This window comes from Poeciliopsis prolifica, unplaced genomic scaffold (genome assembly GCF_027474105.1).
Source record: "Poeciliopsis prolifica strain line A6 unplaced genomic scaffold, Auburn_PproV2 SCAFFOLD040, whole genome shotgun sequence".
Taxonomy (NCBI): domain Eukaryota; kingdom Metazoa; phylum Chordata; class Actinopteri; order Cyprinodontiformes; family Poeciliidae; genus Poeciliopsis; species Poeciliopsis prolifica.
In genome coordinates this window covers 4,499,608-4,516,411 of record NW_026562415.1, presented here as the reverse complement: position 1 = coordinate 4,516,411, position 16,804 = coordinate 4,499,608, and the positions used below count along the sequence as shown (strand labels likewise).

General features: G+C 41.0%; 1 protein-coding gene across 1 annotated transcript in view; it reads left to right on the top strand.

Moving 5' to 3' along the window:
* The first annotated feature begins 252 nt into the window (after positions 1–252).
* Positions 253–16,804, top strand: part of pphln1 (periphilin 1) — a 63,652-nt gene continuing 47,100 nt past the window's right edge. The window contains exon 1 of the mRNA XM_055054612.1: positions 253–339. The gene's annotated coding sequence lies outside the window, so the exon portion shown is untranslated. The remainder of the gene's footprint in view (positions 340–16,804) is intronic.

The following is a 16,804-nucleotide window of genomic DNA, read 5'->3' as shown; positions in this document are numbered from 1 at the left end:
AAAAAGAATAGAAGTCCAACTGTATGGTGCCGTTAGGAGAGGCCACTCTGAAAGCCCAGCTGCAGGTTTGGTCGTCCAACAATCCAGTAAAATGACCCAAATGAAAGTCTTGCTTATTTCGAAGCACATGAAGCATATGAAGCACAACACGCCCAAATTGCCTTTTGTCACACAAAGATTGTGACCAGGTTGGTTAAGTTTGAAACTCCTGAAGCAACATGTTATCATTATTACAGGATTGACAGAAATAAGAAGAACAACAGCAGCAGTAACTCAACTCCCATGGCAGGAGGAACCTGAGGCTTCGTTTCAACTTTAAGAACATTTTCCAGGAAGCAGGTAAGTTTTCTCGTGTTCCCCTTTTTTTATTTTTTTATTTTTTTTACCTCTTTCAGTTCTATGTATTTCAGCTGTGAGGATAAAATAGCACCTGACTCAATTTATGTCAGGCTGCTTGTGATCTGTGGTTGTTAGAGGTCTTTCTCCTTTTTACTTTCCATTTAAGCTTGGTACATTAATTAAGTTTGACTTTAATTTGATACTGTAAATGTTTTATACAAATTTATTTGCCAGTTTTTATTAGCTTTTGTGTTGTCTTTAAATCTTTCTTTAGTCAAAAAAAACGCATATTAGAGTTAGTGATTCTCCTTTGTATTGGGATCTATCTGCAAAGAAATGACTGCATTCTAAAAGAAAGCATCATCACTGGTATATTTAAAATAGAACTTTCTTCAGAATCAGATTTTTCACTTTCTTTAATTGTGTAATCCAGCTCCCCGATAAAGATAATTCAGCTTATTTTTTTTCTTTTTAATCTTTCCCGAGACCAATAAACTTTATCGACGTGGCTCTATTAATCACCAGCTTTTGTTTTAAACTTAAGCATGAACTGATGTTCAGCTCCACCAATGACTGACAGCTGAGTTTTTGAGGAAAGAGACGCACGAAGAAAAAAAAAAAAAAATCAGTATTCAGCTCAGGGAAGGAACCGTGATGTAACGAGAGGTAATGCTTTCCGATCACTTGCATCGTGTTTTCGGCATGTCATGATGTCACTTACAGGATAATTAAGTCCAGTAACGTTGCATGTTGAGAGGAACATTCTGAAAGCTTGCACAAAGTTGGGCCTCTATAGCACTGGATGCACCGCAGTCCTTGAAGTCTGCGAGGATCGTGTGCCGCGATTCACCCTGCTGACTTGTACCTGACTCTAATTAGCTGATGCAACTTTATGTTTATTTTGATTTACACTTGCAGGAATCCAATTATGATTTACTATAAGCCAGGAAAGCTGCAAAAATGTCGCGGTGAGGTACAAACCTCTTAGCGAAATTACAAGACGGCGCAGCCGTAAATCCAAAAAGGTGCAAATTGAAGTAAATAAACGTGGCGTCCAAGTAAAAGCTCTGGCATTTAGAAAGAGTTCTAGTGGTTATTTCAGTACGTTTCCCTAGACGCTGAAGTGTTTTTGAAAAGTTTATTCCCACAAAAGTAATGGATAGTTCCCTCCAAGTGGATCCCTATAACCAAGAGCCATTAGACTTGATGAAAGCAAATTGATTTTCAGAATGAGAGGCGTCTTCGAGAGATTACCTCAGCCACTGAGAAGACATGTTGATATTATTTTTAATACATTTTATATGACCAGACAGCAGGAGCGCAGATGGCGCTTCCGTCTCTCACAGTCCCTTCGAAGCAGCGCAGAAGGAAGAACATGGTAAATTAAAACCAATAAGTCCAGAAACTTGACACAGTTGCTGCAGATTTTACAAGAAGCAGGCAAACCGATGTGGTTGAATCTCACCGGGAGTGAAAGAGAGTCGGTTTATGTTTGGGGGGGAAATGTGGTTAAAAGCAGCTGTGTTCAAGTCATTCTGTCAATATTGTGAATTTGTCGAAACTTCAGTGCTGAGTTTGGTTATTATGTGACAGGCAGAAAACAGAACAGCATGGAAGTCCAGAAATCTCGCGACTCCAAAAGGTCGAGACCTGATAAAAGCAAGAGGGTTTATCTAAGCTTCCAGAATTTTCTCCTCTACAACTCCAGGCCTATTGCACAATTAAAGCTCCGAGATCTGATCTGCTGCTGTCTGCATAATGAGAAGCTTATCTCGGTGCAGATTTCCTGATGGTCCTAATAGAGCTCAAGATCCGCCCAGAGAAGCTAATCTTCGGGTTTTTTCTCCACTGTTATCGGCTCCAGCTAGTGGAGAGGAGGAAACAGGCTCATTTAGAAAGATTGAGAAAATTCAGCGTTTAATTGACGTAGATCTACTCATTGAGGGGGAAAAATAGGAAAACGGTTCCATGTTAAAAAAGTAACCACATAAAAACACACACAGAATGTAATACTTCATACAGGAACTCCATCTTTCTGACAGGATCTTGTATTTTTCATATAAGCCACTGAGATTCATGGATAATCCTCGATTCAAGAACTGAGAAGAAAAAAATAGAGGTTCCACTGCAGTTATTTGTGTTCTTTGTGGGTCTAGACATATAAACAATCAATTTTAAAGATGATGTGTCCACAGAAAAAACAAGCGCTTAGCTTCTCCTGATTTGGCTCGCCGTTTCCATGAAGGTCACGTCTGCCGCCACTTTTTGAATTTATAAAAATGGAGTCTCGTTTCATACGCCGTTGCTTTGACCGTGTCTCCTAGATGTTTATCGACCCATTTCCTGCTGTACGTTCCCATAATTTACCTCGGATGTCAATTTATTTTTAAGTCCTGATTATGTCGTGAGCTCAAACGACTTTTGCAGGATGCTTGGAGGAGAGACGGGCCCACAGCATCTTAGGTTGTCTGTCCACCATGCTTGACCTTGGGTGGGATGTTTGTACTTGAAAAGCTCAATTTGACCTTTCTAGAACTATAAGTTGCATGAAATGCTTCTGAACAAGTCGAGATGTGATTGGTTTGGTGCTTGTCAAATCAATATTTATCCATCAGGATCGTCCGCTACTGTGAACTAAGAGAGTTATTTGCCAATAGTATACATTCAATTGATAGCACTGGGGAAACAGATACTTTATGCATTACTTATAAATAAATCTCTGTTTTCCAGCCAGTTAAATTTGCTACCTTGACTATGATGGACAATAAAAGAAAAAAAAGTTCTGTCTTTTCACACATCGATCTTTGTCAGGGTCTGTAGAAAGAGATGAAAGCCAAACTTTCTGAAATGCATGTCGTCTATAGGTAGGAAACCCTTGAGCCCTGTGTTCCAGATAAAAGGTTAGGTCCAAACTCAGGACAGGGAAGGTGTTCGCTAATGATAGGCCTTTTTACTTCAAAGCCATTGAGGCTGACAGGCTGCAGTAGCTCGAAACGTCCAAGATGGGTTTTTTTTTTCCTTCTGTTTCTTTTTGGCAGTCTGACAAGTGAAGGAGCAGGTTTGTAATGATTCCAGAGCTGCAGAAAGAGACAGGTTAGCAACAGAAAGCAGAAATAATAATGGCCAACAAAGCCTTGCTGGGTGCAGAAAGCATCAACCACCGGGAAGAGGGACAAGAATCAGGAACTCTTCTCGGTGTACTTCTGTCGGCCGTAGACGCTGAAGCGTTTGCCCTCTCTGAAAGAAAAGCGAGAAAACGCTTTTGTGAACGGGTCACTCTGAGCAAAGACTGATCACTTTTTTCCCTTTGTGGCACGAATCGGTTTGGTTTCGCACAGCTCAAGACAACGTTCAAACTCGGCAGAGAGGAAAATACAATACAGTGAGGAGTAAAAAGAGAAGAAAATGTGCTTGTGGAAAACGCCTAAATACATAGCAAGCTGTTTGACAACATGACAGAGAGTTGTATATTTTGGAATTGATTCTGCTAATTAGCAGAGCTTTCTGAATCTCCACCTCATGGCCAGTCGATACAGGCCAAATCCGTACACTTTATGTTTTGCTTTGGGCTCTCATCGTGTCATTTATCAATAAAACAAGTTGTTGTGATTTGCTGCAACACTCACATTTTGCTTATCGCTGGAACAAGCATTATAATTCGCAGTGGTCTTAAAAGTTGAGAAAAGTAAAGTTGAGTGAACCTTACCTTTTGAATAATCTCTGCTCCCACAAACTGCAACGCCAGAATAGTTTTAGAATGACTAGCAAGAGCAATATAGTGATCATGTGCTTTTATCTTCTTTAGACGTTTGAGTTATGTAGTGGTCATTGGCCGTCTCTCACACACATCAGAGGCCTTTCCGCTCAAAGTAACTCGGCTTCTAAATGTCCTAATTCTCATTTTCTCTTTCTGGGCTTCCCTCCCTTGACTTGGATTGTCTCCAGACAATTTTTGACCTGGCCTATCAGTGAGCAGAAGAAGTGGTGAGTGATGACATGGGTTGTCTGCATCATTTTAGAATCGTAGTCTGTCAGTAGTTTGCAGAGGATATTAACAAAGCCTTTCGGTCCGTGTTGACCACGCTTAAAAATACTAAGTGAACATGACAGCCGCCTCGTTCAGATGGGTGTTTATCTCTTTGCAGAGGAAAATGATTGTTAACGGCGCAGGCAATAATCGCTAAGCTTCTTGGTGTTTAACTGCTGCAGTACATACGACACGGGCAAAATTTAAAACCTCAACAAAGTCTAAAGCTCCAGGAAGCAACTGTTTCTCAACAGATCAGAGGTCAGTGTGGAACAAGGGGCTGGTTTTTACCTAACAATAATGGAAGCAAAACGTATTAATAGTTTACCTCAATCTTTCCCTGCCGCATCCACACGATTCCATTTCTCATGTTTGCTTTTGCTTAGTGAAGAAATGCCACCTTTCTCTGTTCAGTTGTTCACTTTTCATGAATCGGTAATGGCTGATTTGCGAAAAATTAGCAAACACCAATTTCACCAACATCGGTGTTGAAGTCGCACATTATGCTACACCCAAAGGCAAACTTGACGCCCAAAGAGCCACGACAAAAATAAAACTAGATACCATCTTATTATTCTGTGTGTGGAAAAATAAAATAACCCCACTTATTTGATGTCATTCCTTATTTGTTGTCTGGTAACACCATCCCTTCCCTGTTGGGTCCTCCATTATCAGGTAATCAACTCATTCACCTTCCTAAAAGTCCTTTTCAATAACCCTAGAAGTTTCCTCAGGGTGCTGATTCCCTGTTAACAAGCAATAAAGTACAGTTGAGCTAAGACCTTTAATCCCTTCATTGGTGATGGAGGGAGGAGAGGAATCACCTATGGTAAGAAGAGGTGGGGGATTAAAATGTTTTTGCTTTTTAAAGCTGTGCCGTCTGTAGATCCGTCTTGGCTTCTCCCCCTGGCCTCAGAATCACCTGAGCCGTACGCCAGCATCATGTGTCCACACATAATTTAAATGCAAATGGCTAATCACCCCCTCCAGCCCAAAGCTTCACAGGAATCAGACATTCATTCTGTTATCAGGTATGCAGGGAACTCGGCGCAACTACAATCAAATAATTACATTCGCATCTTTATGTGCCCAAGAGTAATGTTTGCTTGGTTTCCACGCAGACCCACGCTCCAGTAGTGATTTGAAACAGAACCCAACGTCAGAGAGGGTATGTCTGTAATGATCTCCGGAGCTTGTTGTTATCGGAGTTGTGGAATATTAAGAATATATCTTTATATATGTATACATATATAAAGAATATATCTTTATATATGTATAAGTATTATAGATGCAATACTTTTTCATTTTTCCACCTAAATTACATTTTAATGCCAGCGTAGGCATTTAACCTTTTCCGACTCCGATGCATTAGTCGCTCTCCTTGTTCGGTGTAAACACAGGGGAATGGATCCTCGGAGCCACACCAATTACTGGTCCTGTGTGAAGCCTCCTCTGCCTTCCCAGACAGCTGGGGGAGACAGAAGAAAGTAAATCACACTGGGAGCTACTGTACATGGTAATAAGCAGAGCAGAATGTTGCATTTTTTATGGCTCTTGTATCGAGATGCCTCTCGTATTTAGAGGTCAACTTTTGTTTATTATTACCTTAAATATCCTCTTTTTCACACTGAAAGCTGACTCATAAATATTGAATAGGAAAGTGTTTTTAGATGTGCTCTGACAATGACGGATCACGCGCCGTAAAGCGGACGACGAGACGAATATCTAAATGAGTCGTCTGACTCAGCTTTACAATACAAGAGAGAACTGAATGGTATTAAAGGATTCTTTTTTTTTTTGGAAAGGAGGGGCCATAAGGTACGCAATTATTATTCGGTGAGAGATGAATCTCTTAAGCAATCCCCCTGTGATGAGTGAACTTGAGCTCGAAAGGCTACAACAATTCAGCTCGAGGCTTCGTGCGTTGTCTTTTTGAATAATTGCCCGATTTCTGCATTCACGGTATCCTCCGCGGTCACGCTCCCAAAGAAACCCGACGCTTTCGGTGTCAGAAAAGACAATGAATTCACGTCGGAGCTTCAGGCATGGTGGGCGGTGGACAGTAGCTGTTTCTGAATCCGTATTCACAAGTCGGAGAGGTCACTTCCACCTGTGTGTGGCCTTTTCCTTTCCCGGTCTTGCATGAGTTCTTTCACGAATAATACTCCATGAAGAACAAGGCTTTCCACCACAGCAGTCCCAGAGCTTAGCTAAGTGCTATTACAGAATCAATTTGGATTTTTTTTTTCTCCCATCTAAATGTATACAGTATAGTAAAGAGTGGGTTATCTTTCATAATTCTGAATTATTGTAGAGCTTACCAGCACACATCAGCTAATGCTAATGGATCTATAAATAAATGATGCATAATTGTCAAAATTTAGTACTGCTTTTATGGATGGCGGCCATTTATTATAACAACCAGCTGCTCGTTTCATTTTTTGTTTTTTTTTAAACCATTTTGCATTCCTAAAATTAGCATTTTTTTACTGTGGTAAAAAAAAATGCTAATTTTGCAATCTGTCTTGACATGTTTGGAAGATGTCGCATACCTTTAATTACGTTCATTTTTTTAAAAAAAATTTATTAAACGGCTCAATTATTTTTTAGCACGACAAATTTTGACTAGGGATGCAACCCGCTAAGAGTTTTTTTACTGAATTTCAATCACAGCAAGAAGCAGGAAGATGGAAGAAAAAAAGTAAAGAAGTTCCAAACATGATGGTAACCTCACAGAACGAAAACATCAAATTCCAATTCTTTATTTATTTATTTTATGTTAGGAATATGTCCACTGCTATTCTGGTCTCATTTAATGTGCAATTAATTAGGCTGTAAACTTGAAAAACAAAACAAACTTCAAAATGTGCACAGAGTGACGCATCTCTTCTCAATAGCTAGTCACTGTTTTTCTCTTGTCCTTTTTCCTCCACCACTCCAGTGTTTTTATAGCTTCTGTTGTTTTTGCTTACAACATGACATACAATATCATACCTCTCACTCTGGCATGCACATGTCAAATGAAGCCGAACTAAATTGGAACATCGACATGACTTTAAGGAACATATTGCAGGCGATGAGTTGCCTGCAACATATTGAGTGTGCAATTCATAATAGCCAGATTTGCTATTAAGTTGCTCCCGTTCCACTTTATAAAGAAGCTCCATGGAGCAATCCGACACGTCACAAAGCTAATAATTCACCTCAAGGCACTGAAAGCATTGTGTTGTCGAGGTCCCGCCCCCTTTATTCTTGTTGTTCAGTACATGGTTTTTCAGAACACGTTTGTCAAAATGCATATCCTCCCAAAAGTGTTCTGCAGACACCTCTATCCAAGGACAAATCAATTAGCGGCGAACAACAGCAGGACCGGTTTTGAAGGATGTCAGCGCCTGTGCCTTAGGTGAGAGGCGTTGGATGGTGGAGAGCAACTGTCAAGTAGGATGCTGATCTGAGTGATTCCCACATGTCATCCACACACACACACTCAGTCCTCTACAGCGCCTCCGCCAATATCAGACACGTGTTCCACAAAGAAGCCGCTCTCAGGATGCTAAAATCAATGCTGAGAGAAGCGGAGAGGTGTGAATATTTCATAGGCATATTATCAAACTGAATCACAGATTAGCATTCCCTCAGAATTACCCCAGGTGATGTCAGGGAGGCGCCGTGCAATGAGTTGCCTGCAATTTATTTCACCTAGAGAGCAGAAGAAAGGGGGACTAGAATGGAAATAATGATCAAATCACTTCTGTTATTCCTTGATTCCACTTTTCAAGAGCATCGCCTGCTTAGTGACGGTAGATACTGGCTAAGTCATTCATACCGGTTGAACATTTTGATGTTGTCACATTACCATCACAAAATTTAATGTCTTTCCTTAGGATTTTATGTGATTGACCAAAACGGTTGGGTAGATAATTGAGCTGGATGAGGTTAAAAGATTTATTTGCAAATAGAAATCCAGAAAGTGTGCCAAGAATCCAGATTCATACTTTGTAACTACAGCTCTGTTGGGGTGTCTCTAAAGATTGATCTCTAACTTTTTTTTCTTTTTTTTTAAAGTTCAATCAGATGAATTTAAATTATTCCATTGCGTCTCTGTTTTCATCTTTATGGTTGCTGTCCTTAATTTTTTTTCTATTTTGTAGTGTAGCCACTTTCCTTCCAGTATTGCTCTCTGTTTACCTCCATCCGACTTCCTGTGAACTCTGAGCGTCTACCGTGTTCCTGCTGAGTGAACGTGTCCTCTCGGCACGACGCCGTCACCATCCTGACGATTTACTCGAGGTGATGTGCAGCGTTAATTTTGCACTACTTGCAACTTTTTTGCAAGCAGGCCAAAAACGGTCAACTTCGGTCCAGTCTCTGAAGAGCATCTTGTCGCATAAGTTTACTATAACTCCTGCATGGATTGTGGCAAACCACAAAAACAAATTTTTCATGTTTGCATTTATTCATGAGTTTGAAAAATGTTGATTATGAATACTTTTGACATGATTTTGCTTAATTATACATGTCCAAACCATATTCTAGCAAACTTAAATGTCTGTGCACAGATAACCCAGATAACGACTTGGTTTCTTACCAATTGAAAATAGCTTGAGCAGGTACAAAGGCGACCGTTTTGTAAAGCTGCGTGAATAAAGATGAAAGATATGGTTTGCTGAGGGAAGGAGGTGCTGCTAAAAAGCCCAATTTCTCCTACTCAGCAGTAATTATGGTAGACATAATTACATAATTACTCCGCATGCTCACCGACCTGGCAACGTCGGTGAGCATGTGGAGACAAAAGCACATTGTCGGTTTTGAGGTGACCTGAGAAAAAGAGAAACTGAATCGAATGAGATGATGCGAAAACATTAAAAAGCGGATGTTTGTTTGTCCACTCGCAATCGCTTGCTTTCTTCTGCGAGTCCATTAATAACTCCGCCCGACGAGCGGCGAACGTCCAATCAGGGAGGTGGACTCAGCGTAGCTGCCAAGGAAAGATCCTAAAGGCCTGCTAATTGAGATTCATGACTCCAAATACCAATCAGATAAAGTGATTAAGGCCTCGCTTGTCCACATCTTTAAATTTGCAGCTTCCCCTCCCAGAGCATCATCCTCTGATAGTTCATGTCTCATCATTTCATTATTAATCTCGTCTTTGTTTTGGAGCTGTGTTGCTCCCGGGAGAGCTCCGAGTTGATGCAATTAGAAGCTGTAATTACTTCTCTGTAGAGCTGTAGATCTAAACAATCTATATCTGAGTGTCTGCTCGAAGCATACAAGGAAGGGACTGGTGATGCCGCGAGCCTTTGGATGCCGATTGCTTTTCAAAATGTACATGTGCAAAAATACAATACATTCAGACACACAAAACATAAAAAGGCAAAGACTGTAATCCCTGCCAGGCTCTGTCAAAGTTTGGTAATTCACTGTAAAACATCTAAGATGTCTATTGATTTTTGTCGCTTCACTCGCCGCTACGACGTGCCGTCAGATGCTCAGGAAACAGTTTGCGGCGTCCGTCAGACACTTGTGATGTCCAAATCCCCAAAACTTGGATTTGGACATCCAAGACTTTAGATGTCCAAAGATTTGGATGTATATAAGCCAAATGATGGTCAAATAAAGTTTAATATTTTCCTGTCTCTACAAATCTGTTTCTTTTTGTATCTTGATTGCAGCCTGAGTCGGGACACTATTTACAAATAAAAGTTTGAATAAACTTGTATAGTAGCTATGTGCAGCTCCCTGCAAAATTATTATAAGCTGTTTGCCTGGGTGACTTTGATTTGAAGGTTATTCGAGTTCACTGCATGCAAGCCAGATCTTTCCACGGTGGACGAGCTTTAAATGCGGAGCCCGGAAAAAAGCAGTGCAGATAGCGAGGTAGGATAATACGAGGAAGGGATGTGAGGCACAGAGAGCGGAAGAGAGAGACAGAAAGGAGACGAGAGCAGAAGGAGGAAGAGTTGCATGACAGACACAATGAAAAGAGAAAAGGAAGGATGAATGGCACTAGGAACGAAGAAGGGATAAAAAAACTAATTGAACTATGGACACAAAGTACCGCATACAAACGGGGATGAAGGGAAGGGAGGAACAAGATACTTATCTAGATTTGAGGGGGAAATCTGAAATCAGATTTCATACTTTTTTAGACTTGTGTCTTGAAACACTGATGAACTGGGAATTAGTTCACAAGCATATGGAGAAAAGAAGTTGCTCTCAACAGCAATTGTGACATGGTTACACACCAAGACAAGAAGACGCATGAAAGTCACAACAGAGGTTCGTGAACGTTCTCAAGGTCATCCTGAATGTCAACTTCTTGCTCTTTCCATGGTATCACAGCTACAGCGACACCCTCCGTTTTCATTATCCAATGAGAGGATCCTGTGTTCAGAAGGATTCATTAATTAGGAGGTTAATAACTCGAAATGCTAAATTAATTTAATAGCCACTGCAAGACCTTCCAATAAAATGTGTATTAGAGGGTTGGACAGGGTTCAGCAATTAGCCTAATGTTCCTCAAGATAGATGGAGACTCACCGCCCACTTTTTCAGGGAATTTCATTTCCTTCGGTGAGATTCAATTTATGATTTAATTAAAATTTCGCTTCAAAAAGACTCTCTGGACTGAGCCGTTTTCAACGAAGTCATCGGACAAAAAATGGAAACTTGGGGGCGATCATAAATGACGCAAGGACAGCAGTAGATTGTCAAAGCCTAACAATAATAATAATGAAAATAACATTTATAAGTAACATATTTATGTGCTTTTTTTCCCCCAAAGGAGAACGTAAAACCAAACACAATTTAACGTAGACAATGTCAGTAACTCCCCATAAGGTCAGTGACAGTAAAGTTGTGCTTTCAAAGTGTTTCATTCTGTTCTGATTGAGAGTCACCATAAAAAAGGGGGGAAAACCAGACTCTCTCCGCAAGTGGGAGCCCTATTTCAGTCGTCATCCAGTTATGATAGCCAGTGCTGATTAAAACCTTAAATTTTGATAACGGCTGATGCGTCGTCTCGGCCCTGAGATTAAGCTGTCACCGCGGAGCACGGCCGCTTCCGTGAGTGATACCAGCCGCTTTCAAATTTGTCGACGTGTTTTCGGCGTCTAATGGGTCCAACGCTGGCAGATCAAACAAGCGGAAGCCGATTTATTGCCAGATGTTCGTAATGCGCCGCAGTACATCTTCGGGTCAAATTATCCTCAGGTCCTAAGAGAACTGGATACTCGGACCATGTGGAGTGAATAAGCATGTTGCTGGGGTGGGGGGAGCGCAGAGTCCCACTCCCCATTTGATCAAGTGCAAATTAAAGCAGTCTAAAGAAATAGAAGTGCCAGCAATGCATCAAATCTGGGGAAAACACTTAATCTTACACATAGCAATTAATTGATCGCGAAAGGTAAATAGTCTGTGCATAAATCACTGTCCTAATCTTGCTGATTTCTTCAAACGCCCTACAGAATAACTCCACGTTGCTGTTGGAAGAAGCAATAAATTAAACCTCTGACAGAGGTAAAGGGCTGCGATCGGTTGCGTCTTGCTTTGCGAGAAGACCGGGATAGGAAGGCCGAAAGCAAATTCCGTCGGAGTCCAGGGAGGATTATCCTAGTGAGGATAGATGGGTGCTAGGAGTGACTTTGGAGCACTAGCACCAAAGTCACTCACCTTGACCTCTGCCGAAGCGCAATGACGAACAACTACTGGAAAATAAATATCAAGCAGTCTGATGGAGACTTAAAAGCAAAATAAAACATTTTCACACAGCATGAATCCATCTTTGAGGGATGTGATTATGGCTTTTCTAATTATATTCCTTGTCAGATTTCCTTTCGTTAGTCCGGCGCGATGCTTATCGGCGACTGATCTGAACCGTCAGCCTCATATCCTGCCTCGCTTCCTCCACTCGGAACAACAGGGAGAGCAGAAGCTCGATAAACAGCGCTGATAAGAACCCACCGGGTTGCCGTAGCTGGGAACCCAGCCAGGACTAGTTTTTTCATTGTTCTCATCAATGTCACTTAACAACCACAAAGCAGCCGACATTGGAACACGTCTGGCGGTAAATCTTCACACTTTGTCGCCTCAACTCTGGCTGCAAACGGCTTTTTACAGAGACATGTCATTAAAACGCGACGCGCTCATGTGTGTTATGAGCATGAGCTAATGAAAAACGCTCACAACCTGTTCACATGATGAACATTTCAAAAACGTTCATTTGGTGACAGCGGGGCTTTGGGAAAATGCCCCGCTGATGGGCTTTGAGCTCTGAAATGACAGAGAATCACACTGCTTGCCCTTCCGCCGCCTGTTTGAAAGTAGACATTTTTTGCTTGGCTTCAGCAGAGCTTTACGGGCTCACATGTGTGGCCAGGCAGATCAATAGGCGCTCACCATAAAACGAACCCAAGTGTGAATTAACACACCGGGGAGCAACACAGCAGCGCAAGACCCATCGGTGTGTAATTTGGACAAACACACTTCTTCTGCCTGAGTGCTGCTGCATGAGTAGACAAGTAGTTAGTGGTGTAATTTAATACATGTTTTTATGCCTGTGTGTGTGTGTTGGAAAGTGTTTTCAAAGCAGTATTTAAGCATATTTTATATATAGTGGACCCCCCGGGGTTGACTGAGATTAGCTATCTTAGCGGTTCACAGTAATCGGTGGAAAGCTAAAAGCTAGAATCCAAATGTTGATGACAGTTATAATACTAACAGATTATCAGAATCATCCATGCTTAAATAGGACTTCAATAAAAAAATAAATAGCATTTAAAGCATCCACTGTGAGTTTTGCTTCACATTTTTAGCTTTAGCTAATATGGACCAACTTTTGCTGGCGAATATATATATATATATATATATATATATATATATATATATATATATATGTAACAATTTCTTTTATTTTTTGTGGCGTTTCAGCTTTTTTTTAATGTGATCGTTTATTTTAATTTTCACAACAAAAACAATTCGAAAAGTATCAAACATTTTTAGGTACGTTTTGCTACAGCAACCAGTTGCTGGCTATCCACTAAGCCTGTCTTTCATATTAAAATTTCTACTTTGGAAATTTGCATGTCTATTTTTTTTTTTTTTTAGCACCACGTGCACAAAAAGCTGACATTCGGCAAAAATATAATAAAAAATAATTTAGCGGTCCATTGCAGAATCATGTTTGAGCTGCTCTGGATGTAAATTTGAGCTCAAGCTGTTGCTCCTTCTCAAGTCCTGCGCCTAATAACTCAACAGTCTCTATTAGCCTAATGAATTATTTTTATTTTATTTTATTTTTTATTTTTTATTGCATTTAATTGCTGCTGCCTTTGGTAGAAAACTCGCTAAATTGGCAAAAATCGTAACAAAATGTCTAACAGCGCTTTTTTAATATGTTGCTCATAGGTGGTAGCCTTATGTGAGCGGTGTGCCCCGCAGGCAAAAAAAGAAAAAATCCTGCAGCTGACCTCCCGCTGTACTCTGATCACATACCACCCGAAGTCTCGCTGGCATTGTGGAAAATTTATAATTAAAGATAAAGCTGATGGTTGCCTGGGTAAGCATGAGCTCAGATAAAATTACATCCCCAAACTTCCTTTATTGCAGGATATAAATATGGAGAGCGTCTTGGGCAAACACACAATGGAGTCTTTAGAGCCTAAACGTGTGTGAGCACAAACAGACCTGTGTGTTGACGCAAATACATACGCAGACGTGTCACGGGGAAAAAAATACGACACACTTGCAAACATACACGAACGAACGAACGCAGACAATAGCCTCCAACTCCCCTCCAGCCTGGCAGGTAATTGCTGTCTACGGGGGGACAGGTGCCTCTACAATGGAGCGCCAGTGTCCAGACAGGCTCTATTCACTGCCACTGTAATTACCTAATTGAAAAGCCCACAAGGGAAGGGAGAGAGGATATGTGTGCGTGTGTGTGTGTGTGTGAGAGAGAGAGAGAGAGTAAGAGAGAGGGGGAGAAAAAAGGTGTGTTGAGAAGAGAGTAAAAAGTGGGGAAAGGAGAAGATAAGCTTACAATAAAGCGGCACACGCGCACGCACACACACACTCACACACACTCACACACACACTTCAGATGACTACGAAAGCACATCTGCTTTCTATGACATTTTTTTGCACAAAAGGATAAATATGCACATGACCATTCACATACATACACGCGCAGGGAGCCTCACATCTTTTCGGAGTCGTCTCACTCCGGGGGCCGATTATCTCCGGAGTGGACGGTGAGGGCAGTAACAGGGAATCTATTGTTGTGCTATGAGGATTAGAAAAAAGAAAAGGAAACAGGGAGGCGGGGAAGAGGAAGTAGAAGAGGGGTCCGGAGAGGCAGACATATCAAAGCAGCGGGTTCACTCATTTCTGATGACAGATTCTCCTGTCTCAGCAGCCTCTCTGCTTTGGCTTCAAGTTTCTTTCACATCTATAGAGGAGCTGGAGCACGAGTGATGCAAGAGTGTGTCTGTGTGTGCATAAATACACATATTGAAAGACGCATGCATGTCAATGCACACCTGAGCTATCCACTTCTCCATGATGACACAGAATATAGATGGCTGGAAAAGTACTGCTCTTTGGTTCCACTTTCTGGTCAGTTGCATCATGTCGTTTCTGAGTTTGAAGCCCTAACCCCATCATCATGAACGCTAAGCTCCCTCCGCAGCTCTGTAATAACAAACCAGCTGTCACTGTCTGTTTGGCTGAAAGGTGTGGCTTAAGTAGGGGATTATTGGTGCTGTTTTATATGAGCAGCATGGGCAGCTGCCCAGGGTGGCTTTGAAAAGGGGGTGGTGGGCATGAACACCAGACAAATCTAAAAGAAAAAAACAAGCATTTTTAATGTTGACGTTGCACTCTAAGTGACATAAAAGAAGAAAACCGAAACAGGCTTCTGGTTGGTTAGTCCAGCTTCAGGTACAGATGCAAGGCGTTGCAGAGGAGTCAGAGGGAGAGCATAGCGTTGAGTTCAGGGACGATTCAAGGAATGATGGAGTTCGGAACGCTGTGGTGTAAATTTTAAAGGTCAAAAAATTCTATTTTTTTCCCTGTTTTATGATTAAAGCTTTAACAAATTACAAAAGCAAATTTTAAAAGGATCTGCAATCAGTGACAATGCTGTGTATTTTTTCATGCTGGTCTAATTGTAAGACAGTCTTAAGAGTTTTTTTTTTTCTTTGATAACTGCTGAATAGAATTGATAAAGACAAAAGTGAAAATCTCAAGTCAGCAAGAAAGAGTCAGGCGGCAACAAAACAAAATCGAAAAAAAAAAATCCTGGCATGCCGTCAAGCTGGCACCGAGTCTCGGAAAAATACGACTCGGAAACAGAAATATCTTCAGAAAGGTACATGGAGAGACAAAAAAAAAAAAAAACAAACTCTGGATGAGAGACACAGAAAGATAATGACACACAGCTCACAGAGTGTGGATGAGAAGAATACAGGGAGAATGTACGATCGTAATCCTGTCACTCTGGGCCAACGGCACCATAATGGGTCCCCGAGTGAGTAGAAGGTTTAAGTTTCGTCAAAAGGTAAAGTTTTGTGAGCAGAGTGGACTTTTGGCTTTTAAACCTGAACTGGGAGCTGGTTTTACAGGAAAATGGCTTGTTAGGGAAAAGCTTTGTCCCCGGTTCAATTCTTCTTCTCCCTTTTTTTTTTTTTTTTTAATCAGTTCTTGGAGCCTCAAATAATCCCACTGGTCAAAAATAGTGTCAAATAACACATAGGGTCTTGAAGATATAGCAGAGCTTTGAACTTGGGTCGTTAAATCAGAAGATTTAAAAAATAAAATGAAAAAACATATCAGCTTACTTTAAGTCACTGTTTGGGGGAATTGTGGCTCTGCAGCTCAATGACTGACCCTTTAACAAATTTCCATTCAAGAAAACTGTAGTCCATGAGAATCTGCAGACAACACATAATCACCAATTTATGGTCCCTGCTTCCTGATTTTAAGACGTTCAAAGAGCTCTTTCATCATTATCTGTTTTTTAAAAACTATCTTTATCAAGGTATCTGCAGTATTTTTACTGTGTGTTGTACAAAGAAAACAAAATATTAGGATTGGTATGTCTAATTTTGACAGCTAATTAATCTACAATGGTCCTCTGCAGACTTCAGAGTGCCAGACGTGTTTTACAGAAATAAGACCGGGTTCAATGTTGCTGTTGTGCTGCTTTAAGATCCTCAGGCCAAATTTTGGGGGAAACTTCATATATATCGGTAGGACAATCATCGCCTGAAGGTAACATGAAGGAAGGTCTGTCCTTTGTTCCCCACTTGCATGTTTTCCTGTTTATCCAATACGGCCCCTCAAAACATACCCGACCTTTTCGAACCTTAATTTTGTTGCATGCGGCTTCTATGCGACCCGACATACTTGAAAGTACTTAACCATGTACTTGGAAATGTT